General features: G+C 38.9%; 2 long non-coding RNA genes across 3 annotated transcripts in view; one reads left to right on the plus strand and one right to left on the minus strand.

The window, feature by feature from the left end:
* Positions 1–9,224, plus strand: part of LOC105474831 (uncharacterized) — a 28,108-nt gene extending 18,884 nt beyond the window's left edge. The window contains exons 2-3 of one of the 2 annotated variants that reach the window (XR_011621615.1): positions 7,160–7,384; positions 9,100–9,224. This is a non-coding gene — a long non-coding RNA (uncharacterized lncRNA). Of the gene's footprint in view, positions 1–7,159; positions 7,385–7,777; positions 7,890–9,099 lie in introns of those variants that run through there. The other variant, XR_011621614.1, reaches the window with a different exon arrangement.
* LOC105474830 (uncharacterized) overlaps positions 1–9,354 on the minus strand; it is a 76,386-nt gene extending 67,032 nt beyond the window's left edge. Inside the window, exons 1-2 of the long non-coding RNA XR_011621616.1 lie at positions 9,218–9,354; positions 7,548–7,598 (exon numbers count right to left, since the gene is read on the minus strand). This is a non-coding gene — a long non-coding RNA (uncharacterized lncRNA). The remainder of the gene's footprint in view (positions 1–7,547; positions 7,599–9,217) is intronic.
* Positions 9,355–11,771: the final 2,417 nt, after the last annotated feature.

Here is an 11,771-nt window from a genome sequence, read left to right on the forward strand (position 1 = left end):
ACTCCACAAAACCTAAAGTCCAAGTACGTTCCTGTAGCTTATTTCCGAACTTCTCCGTTTCAGCTGTGAAATTGAAAATTATTGCTTATCGGCATATTTTCAAGAAGATACACAAAATTATCAAAATTCTCTCACCCTCACAGACATTTTTAAAATTATGTTTTTAAACTTTAAATTCCAAGACATAAATAGAATTTTTCCCATAATTATATAATTCCTTCCTTCAACAAATTATCATGCTCAGCAATAACATTCTAGGCCACTAATTTAGAATGCAAGAACTTGAGGAAATGCAAAATCCATCTTAAAGCACACAGGAATATTCGGATCCTAGGTGAGAAATGTTGCATTGGGATAAAGCTCTTACTTTAAATGATTCCTTGAGGACAATGTGGTCACAGATATATTCACAGCAATGAATAGTGCAACTGACTTCCGTGACAGTAAGGACACAAAGTCGGTTATGGCATGATCTGACTATATCTTGATCGTAAGGATTATCAAGAACATGCTTTCAACTCTTTAAATCGTCATCTAAATACAATCACAGAATTAAATATATAGACCGAGATGCATGTAAAGAAATAGAGAACTTGAGAGTCTGAGAACGTGGGAACAGTCTATCAGGAGTCCCATGACTTCAAATTAAGAATCTTGTACCAGATTAAAACCTTTGTTTCCCTTTCGTTAACATGCAAGCTTCTACCTCACACAAAGTGCCTCTAGTTGTCATATACTGCCTGGTTTGTTCCTCCCACCTCCTGCTCTGTCTCCAGTCTAGGAATGAATTTTTAAGCAACTGATTAAATATTGAATATTTGTTATACCCTCCACATCTTTACTTAATTTTTTGAATGTATGAAATCATTTATAACAACAGTTTTAATTCTAACATTTGCGTCAGTTTCAATTTATTTTTCTGCTTATGATAGATCATGTTTTCTTGCCTCTTACATGACTGGTAATCTTTGATTGGATGCCACATATTGTGACTATTTCCTTGTTAGGCGCTGGGTATTTTTGTATTTCCATAAATATTCCTGAGCTTCATCTGGGACACAGTTACATTACTCGGAAACAGTTTGATCTTTTCAGATCTTGGTTTTAAGATTTGTTAGGTAGTGGGAGGCAGAGGTTGCAGTGAGCCAAGATTATGCCACTGCACTCCAGCCTGGGAGACAGAGCGAGACTCTGTCTGAAAAAAAAAAAAAAGATTTGTTAGGTAAGACAAGAGCAGTGTCTAGTCAAGGGACAAAATACCCAATTACTGAGGTACTTTTGAGTACTCAGAGTACACTTTTGAGTACTCTGTTCGGCACCGTGTGAATCACAAGGTTTTCTATGTTGACTAGTTGGACAGGGACTACAATCCGCTTCTCTCTGGGGGTATGGCACTGCCTTTAATCCTTTTAAGGGATCTGTTTGGTTTTGTTTTTTTCTGACCTTGGGTGTCATTTATATGCACTGATCAGCACTCAGCTACAATATGCAAGGGAGACCCGCTTTAAATCTGAGGCTCTCTGTCTCTGTCTGATCTATCTCTTCAACTCAGAGACTCCACCAGGCTCTGCCTGGGTTTCTTTTTTTTTTTTTTTCTTTTTTTTTTTTTGAAATGTAGAATAACATTCTCTTTATTGATAGTTTTTTTCTTTTTTTTTGTTTTTTTTTTTTTAATTATGTTCTAGGGTACATATGCACAACATGCAGGTTTGTTACATATGTATACATGTGCCACGTTGGTGTGCTGCAAATGTCCATCAATGACAGACTGGATTAAGAAAATATGGCGGCCAGGCGCGGTGGCTCAAGCCTGTAATCCCAGCACTTTGGGAGGCCGAGGGGGGTGGATCACGAGGTCAGGAAATCGAGACCATCCTGGCTAACCTGGTGAAACCCCGTCTCTACTAAAAATACAAAAATTAGCCAGGCGTGGTGGCGGCTGCCTGTAGTCCCAGCTACTTGGGAGGCTGAGGCAGGAGAATGGCGGGAACCCGGGAGGCGGAGCTTGCAGTGAGCTGAGATCGCGCCACTGCACTCCAGCCTGGGCAACAGAGCAAGACTCTGTCTCAAAAAAAAAAAAAGAAAAGAAAAGAAAAGAAAATATGGCACATATATACCATGGAATACTACACAGCCATAAAAAAGGATGAGTTCATGTCCTTTGTAGGGACATGGGTGCAGCTGGAAACCAGCATTCTCTGCCTGGGTTTCTTTCTTAGCATTGGGACCTGAAAATTCCCTCAAACAGAAAGCTGGGATCATCACAGGGCTCATCTCATTTGTTTCCCATCTCTGAGGGATCACTGTTCTTCACTGCTGATGTGCCTTGTCTTACAAACCATGGTTTTGTGTACTGTATAAAATATTCTTAATTGTTTCAGAAGGGAGGGTAAATCTAGCCCCTGTCATTACATCTTGGCTGAAAGTGAAAGTCTTCTATCTAAACATTGAATTGAATTGCACTGAAATGAATTAAAGACTAAAAAAGATAGCTAACACAATTAAAATTCTAAATAAATAGTATTCACACAGTGAATCAGCTAGAGGACAGGCTAGGATGCTATAACAAAAGAGTAGAAAAAGTAAAGCGTTCCAAGAGGTCATTTGGGGAATATTCAGGGATCTGTTTCCTTCCATCCTGTGGCTGCCATCTGCTTAGCCGTTATCTTTAGGCAGTCAGACACATTTCCAGCTAAAACTTGGAGTTTCTATTATTTTGTTGTTGTTGTTGTTGTTGTTGCTGTTGTTGTTGTTGTTGCTTTGAGATAGAGTCTCACTGTGTCACCCAGGCTGGAGTGCAATGGTGCAATCTCTGCTCACTGCAACCTCCACCTCCTGGCTTCAAGCAATTCTCATGCCTCAGCCTCACAAGTAGTTGGGACTACAGGCATGAGTCACCGCACCCAGCCTACGGTTTCTATTATTAAAACAAATATAGGAAAATTTGATACTGTGTACAATAAAGAATTTGGGGCCAGGAGCAGTGGCTCATGACTATAATCCCAGCACTTCAGGAGGCCAAGGCATGCAGATCACTTGAGGTCAGGAGTTCGAAAGCAGCCTGGCCAACATGGGGAAACCCTGTCTCTACTAAAAACACAAAAATTAGCCAGGTGTGGTGGCGGACACTGGTAATCCCAGCTGCTCAGGAGGCTGAGGCAGGAGAATTGCTTGAATCTGGGAAGTGGAGGTTACAGTGAGCTAGGATCAGGCCACTACACTCCAGCCTGCGCGACAGACAAAGCGAGACTTCATCTCAAAAAAAAAAAAAAAAGGAGAATTTGGGCCTCAAACACTAAGAAAGTGAATTCAAATGTCTTATATTATCTACATACTTCATCTTTTCCAAAAAATAGCTGAATTTGAGCTGAGGAGTAATAAAAAAAATCACTCAGGAATATGATAAATACATACAGTACTCAAAGATTTTTCTGCTAATCTGTATGTATTCCTCACCTCAGTCTAACAGTAAGCTACTTGGTGATTCACCTAAAATTCTGTAAACAGTCATTTTGAAATTGAAAGTCAATGCTTTAGGATAAATTTTCTATCTCTTAATCTGTTGTGATGAAAAGTGAATGTTTAGGGATTTGCAAGCTTCTGTTATCTTTCCATGCACTACTGTACATTATCCATTTGCTGGATTTTGTAGGCTTGGGAACCTAGCAATTAGCTTCACCCAGTTTCACCAGGTCCTAGGCAAAATGAATCGGACGACAAAACTTACGCAAGGCTGATTTGGGGCCCAGGTGCTCCCAATCAATTTGATGAATTATATAAATATTTCCAATGCTAAGAAGACTTATGTAAGATCGTCCGTCTACATAAGAAAATAATTTAAAAGATACCCCATGAGTATGTGGACAGGGGAGTACTATGGACAGTGCCGAAGCCAGACAGAATTTGTATTGTGGGCTTCTCATTACACACTGGGGCAGAGCTCCCTTTGCAATATCTCTGAAAATAGAAGATTTGGCATCTGTCTTTCTCTGCCAAATACACCTTTCCAGTACCCAAGGAGCCTCTTGGTTCCATCACACCGTAGATTCAAGAAATAGTTGGTCCTTCTTATTTCATAGAAAGCCTCCAGAGGCTTGGAACCTCTTTTTAATATCTTGGGAGGATTGGTTAATTCATAGCAACATATTGGCATATTTTAGTCTTCTAATAACAAAAGAAACCAGGGAAGCAGTTCTTTTTTTGAGACGGAGTCTGGCTCTGTCGCCAGGCTGGAGTACAGTGGCGGGATCTCGGCTCACTGCAAGCTCCGCCTCCCGGGTTCACGCCATTCTCCTGCCTCAGCCTCCTGAGTAGCTGGGACTACAGGCGCCCGCCACTGCGCCCGGCTAGTTTTTTTGTATTTTTTTTTTTTTTTTAGTAGAGACGGGGTTTTACCGTGTTAGCCAGGATGGTCTCGATCTCCTGACCTCGTGATCCACCCGTCTCGGCCTCCCAAAGTGCTGGGATTACAGGCTTGAGCCACCGCGCCCCGCTGGAAGCAGTTCTTTTATAAGCTTAGAACAAAAAGATACATTTATATTTTTTATTCTCCCTCAAATGTATGTAGTCAGAATATAACCATGGCAAGATGCCTAATATACCCCCTTTCAGAAACTCACATGGATTCTGAACGTTAAATGGGGATGTATGTTTTAAAAGTTTTCAGGTCCAGGATCAATCTGAATCTAAGTCAAAAGCACACAACTATTAGATATTTTTCCCAGAGTGTTTTTGTGTTTCATAAAACAAGGAGAAGGCACAAGACTTGAAAGGGAGTGACGGTCTCTCTGGAGTGCAGAATGGATAAGTGGACAGGGGATGTTAACTCTGGGGCTATTAGGAATTTGAATTCTCACACGGAAGAGTGCTAAGAAAATGAAAGGTGAATACAAAACCAGCGACCTCAATCACTGGAATAACATTTTATACTTAGTTTGATACCCTTCAGGTCTGGCGGGTGGGGAACAGTGGAGGATTTTGAAAATTTTGGCTGAGAAAATATTTTTGTTTTGCAGATAGTTTTAAGCTTTTCAGAGCTGAGATCTAGAATGATTAATAAAGTCACCATATTGATTTAGAGAACTTTAGCAACAGCAAGGACAGATTCCCTTGACACAGGCTGAATAAACCCATTTCTTACTGAATTCAGGCCATTATTATTAGCTAAATACTGTCACGATACGATGCCTTATGTCCTGTGAGAATGAGCTTAAACCATTGCGTGAGAGAAAACTGTGTGTCAGCTGCATGTTTGCAATCAACTTTTGGATCTCTGTATTGCAAACCACTAAGAGCCTCCACTCCCTGATTTTACATGCTTTTTACATAGAACCAGAATTACGTTTACCTATCAGCGTAGGAAGGCAAAAGGGCATAATGATCTAAGCCTAGGTTTTCAAGTTAGTTATCCTGGCTTCAGCATTTACAAATCATATGCCTCTGTCACCTCTCAGATCCTCCATCTCCACATCTATAAAGCAGAGGTGATGGTGGTCATTCTATGAGTAAATACATATTAATTGAGCACCGGTCTGTGTCAGACCCTAGAGATATGACAGGCTACAAAACAGATACACCTCCTACTGTTAGAACATTATAATTTAGCCAGTTATACTCATCAAATTGTATTTCTCCAAGAGTTTTCTCAAATGACACAATTGGCTGAAAATTCTTAACAGAGTGCCTGGCACATAATAATTGCTAAAAAGCACGCTACTTTAATGCTGTGTCTTACTGTTTGATTTTTGTTTGCTGTTGATGTGAACGTTGTCATTATCATTTTCTTCCCGTTGCTAAAAAATGTTAGCTACATATACAGTGTGGTTTCAGAAGTCTCAGGAAGGCCCAGATACAAATAAAATATTCATTCCTACCTAATTAATGATATTAGATCTTAACCAAGTGCCCAGATCCAAGGTTACCTGTGAGTTTGGACAATAGCTTGTCCTGGTAAATAAGTGAGCTACATACATGACAGAAGGTACATTGAACATAGAGTTTGGAGGAACCTGAAATTAATACAAAAGTCAAATGCTATTGGAGCTAGGAAATGTGTGTTAAGACATGAAAAAAGTTTTATGTTATGATTTGAATTTGAAACTGCCAAAATTATTTCAAGCTTATTCTCAACAGCTATGACTAGGAGATAGGATACAAGGTTGCTTCCAAATATGGGAAATCTTACTGATGTTTTTATAAGTATTCAAAATAAAGACTTTGGCTTTGGGATGGGGTAAAGATTAAAAGACACTAAGTTCACTTAAGTTGATTCTGTCTGTGTTTTTTAACCGTAAGTGAAAATAATTATAAACCATCCCTATTTCCTGCCGTGGTCATATTCTAAGACTTGCCTCAGTTCTCCAAAATGGAATTCATAAAGTTGCAACATAAACACCAAGTTTTATATTTAAGAGGTTACATTTCTGCTGAGTAAAATGACAATAGGTGTGTCCCTGTTTCAACAATAAAGTGGGTTTACATTGCTTATTCTCTTACTTGCAACCCACACTTTTTAAAATTTATTTATTTTTATTATTTTTATTTTTTTATTAACAAATTGTATTTTTAGAGACAAGGACTCAATCTGTCATCCAAGCAGAAGTGCAGTGGCACAATCCTAGCTTACTACATCTTTGAACTCCTGGGTTCAAGGCAGCCTCCTGCCTCAGCCTCCCTAGAAGCTGGGACTACAGGCATGCGTCACCACGACGAGCTAACTTTTTAATTGTTTGTAGACACAGAATCTTGTTATGTTGTAATTGTTTGTAGATACAGAATCTTGTTATGTTACCCAGGCTGGTCTCGAACTCCTGGGCTCAAGCAATCCTCCTGCCTCAACTTCCCGAAGTTCTGGGATCACAGGCGTGAGCCACCACAGCTGGCTAGGTGTATACTTTTCTCTTCACACTGACTGGCAGGAAAACACCACAGAAAAATCATCACCATCCTCAGAGTTAAGTAGAAGCTTTTGTCTGAGAAACTGATTTCAAATATGATTAGTCAGCCAACCAAAGCTTTCGTGTTCAGTTTACTACATCAAGATTCCAGCTTCCCTGTAAACACACAGAAGGGATTTCTAAGAGAGAAATTGAACACAGAAGTATTTTCCCCCAGGGAATTGCTGTGCCTCCCTTTAATTAAAGCTGATTCTTTTTTACAGGAAGAATCATACTTCTGATTTTGCATTTTTCTGCATCAAAGAAGGGACTTAAAATATTTGGATTCCTCAGAGGAAGCAGAACAGAGAAGTAAACACAGGGGAAGTTTTACACCTCAGCCCCTGGGAGGAATTTAGTAATGGCTGTGAATGAGTAGATTTCAAGACTGAAACTGCCCAGGAATTATATTACCTGTAAGCAAGCTACCTGGCTAATGTTTGAGAAAGGTACCATTTGTTATTATCTGTTGATTTATCGTAATGCAACTGAATTAAGACTTGTCCAGTATTCAGACATTTCAAAGAACAAAATATTTTAACAGATTTTTACAAAAATTATTTAGCTCTAACCTACCCAAAGGAAGTACATTCGTATAGAACAGTGACTAACCGTATGTGGATTCTCCATGGTGGGATTCCTGCCTTCCAGGGAGAATCGCCTCTGAAATTTAGGAGAGAGGAGATGAAGATAGAGCTTTGAAATGCACTTCAAAACCTTAGAGATTACTGAAATGGGAGGAATATGCCACACTCTCAATATTCCCATGAAATCAGCCCAGAGACTTCTACTCTATTAGCAATACAGTATAATTAACTATTAATCACCATACTCTACATTAGGTCTCCAGAACTGATTCATCTGATAACTGTGGGATATTGTCCTTTGACCAACGTATGGTTTCATATGGTAAGAAATGTGGCATATGATCCAGCAATCCTACTTCAGGGTATGTATCCAAAGGAAATAAAATCAATATCTCAAAGAGATAAGTATACCTCCAGGTTCCTTACAGCATTATTCACACTAGCCAAGATACTGGCTATTCCCTATTGGTTCCTAGGTTGGAAACAACCTAAGAACCTAAGTCGGTTGACAGATGAATGGATAAAGAAAATGGGTGTCTGTGTGTATAAATTGTGTGTGTGTGTGTCTAAATACATGCATTGGAATATCACTCAGCCTTCAAAAGGTCAGAGATCTTTGCCATTTGCAACATGGATGAACCTGGAAGACACTCTACTAAGTGAAACAAGACAAGTACTGCCTGATCTCTCTTACATGTAGGATCTTTTAGAAGACGTCAAACTCGTAGGAACGGAGAGTAGAATAGTGGTACCAGCGGCTGGGGGATAGGGAGAAAAGGAAGATGTTGGTCAAAGGACAACATCCTGCAGTTATAAGATGAATCAGTTCTGGAGTACAGTATGGTGATTAATAGTTCATTATACTGTATTGCTAGTAGAGTAGATCTCAAGTGTTCTCAACACACGCACACACACACACACAGTAACTATGTGAGGTAATGGATATGTTAATTAGATTGTAGTAATCATTTCACAATATACACGTATATCAAAACATCACATTGTATACCCTGAATATATACAATTTTTACTTGTCAATCATACCTACATAAAGCTAGAAAAAGATTACTAATACTGTCCAAGAATTGAGGTACAGATTCCCTGAGAGAAATGTGTCAATTCTTAGTCTTTAACACTGAGATACGAAACTATTATATTATATAATTCGCCATAAGCACATTATGAAGGAGGAGCGCAAAAAACCATGAGGACCTTAGGTACCCATCCATGCCCAGAGTCCTAGAAAGAGGCTGGATGGAGGAACATATGCCTGCTTCCAAACAGGGCTGGTCTAGCACAGTGGGATCAAGAGAGAAACTGCCACTACGGTGATGGAAGGCTTGGGTTCCGGGGTTAGACCCACAATATCCTCTACTAACTCCTCTCATGACTGTTGATAAACTGCCTAATCCCTGTAAACCTCAATTTCCTTGTCTCTACAATGTACACGTTAAACCTACTTCACAGAGCCTGATCGAAAGAAATGACCTCTCCTAAAGCAGGGAGCACATAGGCAGACACATTATAAGCTGTTAATTCAAGTTAATTATGACCGTTTTTGTTACTGTTATTTTTAGGGATGAAAAAGAAGCACTCACCAGCCATGTCTTACCTAGCTCTAGCAAAAGGGGACGCTCCTTTGCAGTATCTCTGAAGCCCCTCCCATCTTCTCTCCCAGGTCATCAGAAGACTCACCTTCAATAAGGCAATGCCTGCGCTCCAGGCTCAGGGCAACAAGCATGGCTGGGCAGGCTCTTAAATCCTCTGGTCCTGTTTGCCCTTATGAGAAGCCCATCCAAGTCTATCATCTAGAAAAGAAATCTATCAGATATCACACAAGCAAACAAAGTTTTGAACTCTTTTTTTTCAATTTACAAAATGTGTTTAGCGCTTATTTAATGGCATAGCTGAACGACACTGCAAATTGGCCCAGTAATTGAGAACTAGGAATGTACCATGTAATTTTCTTACAGATTTAAATGTTTCTTTTCTCTACTCCTACTTGAAAAGAAAATGAGAGCAAAAAAAATTACTGAAATGGGCAAAATTTAAGCATCCAACATTCAAAAATTTATAGTAGTGCAGCAGTAATCTTGCAATATATACTCTAGTCATATTAAATATAATTTCCAAAATAAAGATAATTTTGTATCAATATAGACAGTGAGAATTTTACATTTTCTACATATGGTATATTAAAAATGTTAGCTGTGAAGGTAAATTTAAAACTACAGATTTTCATGCTCTTTGACCTCATGTATCCAAAATGAAAAACCAAAACAATTGACTGTAAAGCATTCCTTTGTTCTAACATTTGTTTTTCACATTTTCCCTGTCCATGCATTTAACAGTATTTTTTCTCCTAAATAATGTCATTAACTTGCAAAAACAGTATCAAAAAAATGATCGAAAGTTCTCTCCCAAATACTGTGTTATAAGGATCCCAGAACCTTCATCCAACTTTTGAGGCTATAAAGTAGTTAAGAAAATGGTATGTGGAAAAGAAACCCAAAGTGACCAGAACAGAATTTAAGATTTTGAAAGAACTTCAGCTTATTGAAGTATAAAATGTAAACCAAGTCTGTATATAAGAAAATGGCGGAAACAAAAAGGCTTTTCTCCCTGAAATTGCAGAATTGTTTATTGCTGTTAAAATCAAACATTTTTTATTGTACTAATGGAATTAGTATCAAGTGGGCAGTGATATGGTGTAAATAACAAAATATGATCAGATTTTAAATGATTGATTTATACAGTTAAAGAGAACTATTTTTAATTAAAATAGAGATTTGACAAACATTTATGAGACTAAAATAATATCAAATCTCTGAGTCGTTAGAAAATTGATACAAGTGGCCGGGCACAGTGGCTCACACCTGTAATCCCAACACTCTGGGAGGCTGAGGTAGGTGGATTACCTGAGCTCAAGAGTTCAACACCAGCCTGGGCCACATGGTGAAACCCTATCTCTAATTTAAAAAAAAAAGAAATAAAATTGATACAATAAAATATTGAATAAAGGTGATAATTCCTGACCCACCCTGATGCAATGAAGATTCAACTATATAAAGTAAGATACAAGATATTTTAAAAACTGTTTATAAAAGAGAGGTGAGATTCTGAACTGCTTAATGATAAAGTTCCAGATCTGTTGTCTTTATGTCACCTAACATCTAAGACACTAACATATGCACGGGATCTCAATATATTTTTGTTGTAACAAACCAAATTTCTGATTGATAAAAACCATTAATTGAGTTATTTGAGAGTTTGTTCCAGCATAGTCCTAATGAGGCATGGGATAAATTAAATATTGTAAGTTGAGGTCAGGCAATATCAGAACTTCTATATTATGTCTGGAGGAGAGAGTTGATTAGATGCTCACAGACTTTTTTTTATTAACTTTTTTTTTTTGAGATGGGGTCTCGCTCTATTGCCCAGGCTGGAGTGCAGTGGTGCATTCTCAGCACACTGCAACCTTCACCTCCCAGGTTCAAAAAACTGTCCTGCCTCAGTCTCCCAAACAGCTGAGACCACAGACATCCACCACCACGCCTGGCTAATTTTTTGTATTTTTAGTAGAGATGGGTTTTCACCATGTTGGCCAGGCTGGTCTCAAACTCCTGGCCTCAGGTGATTCACCTGTCTCTGCCTCCCAAATTGCTGGGATTACAGGTGTGAGCCACTGCGCCCAGCCTCTTCATTTATCTATTCACCTTCTTTAAAAAAATTACCTAATTCATCCGTTGTTCCAGAAAATATCCCCAGTTCTGGATATTTAACAGTGTGTAACAGGTTAGTTGTTGCCCTGAAGGGTCTTTTAAGGTTAAAATGTCACCCAGGCTCTAACCACCTAGGCAGACGGATGTGCTAAGAGAGTAGAGGTGTTAATATTTCTAACATCTTAACTGTCATATCATTTCTTTACTTAAAATCCTTCAAGATTTTCCCCTTGCTTTTAGGATAAAGTTCAAACTTCTTACCATTGTTCACAAAGTCTTCCTTGACTAGCCTGCCACATGCATCTCTGACCTCAGCTACACGTCAGTCCTCTGACACTCTTTGAAAAAGCTTGACCCTTGGTTGCTCTTCTTCAGAAGCTTCTGTCCATGCTGATCCCATTGTCTAGAATGCCTTTCCTTTCCCTGTATTGCCCACCGGATTAAACTAAGTTGAATCAATATTTCAATTCTTGTTTACAGCATCTCTTCCCTCTGCAAGAATGCCTGTGTGCACACATACACACACA

The sequence above is a fragment of the Macaca nemestrina genome, chromosome 4 (assembly GCF_043159975.1).
Source record: "Macaca nemestrina isolate mMacNem1 chromosome 4, mMacNem.hap1, whole genome shotgun sequence".
NCBI classification, from domain to species: Eukaryota; Metazoa; Chordata; class Mammalia; order Primates; family Cercopithecidae; genus Macaca; species Macaca nemestrina.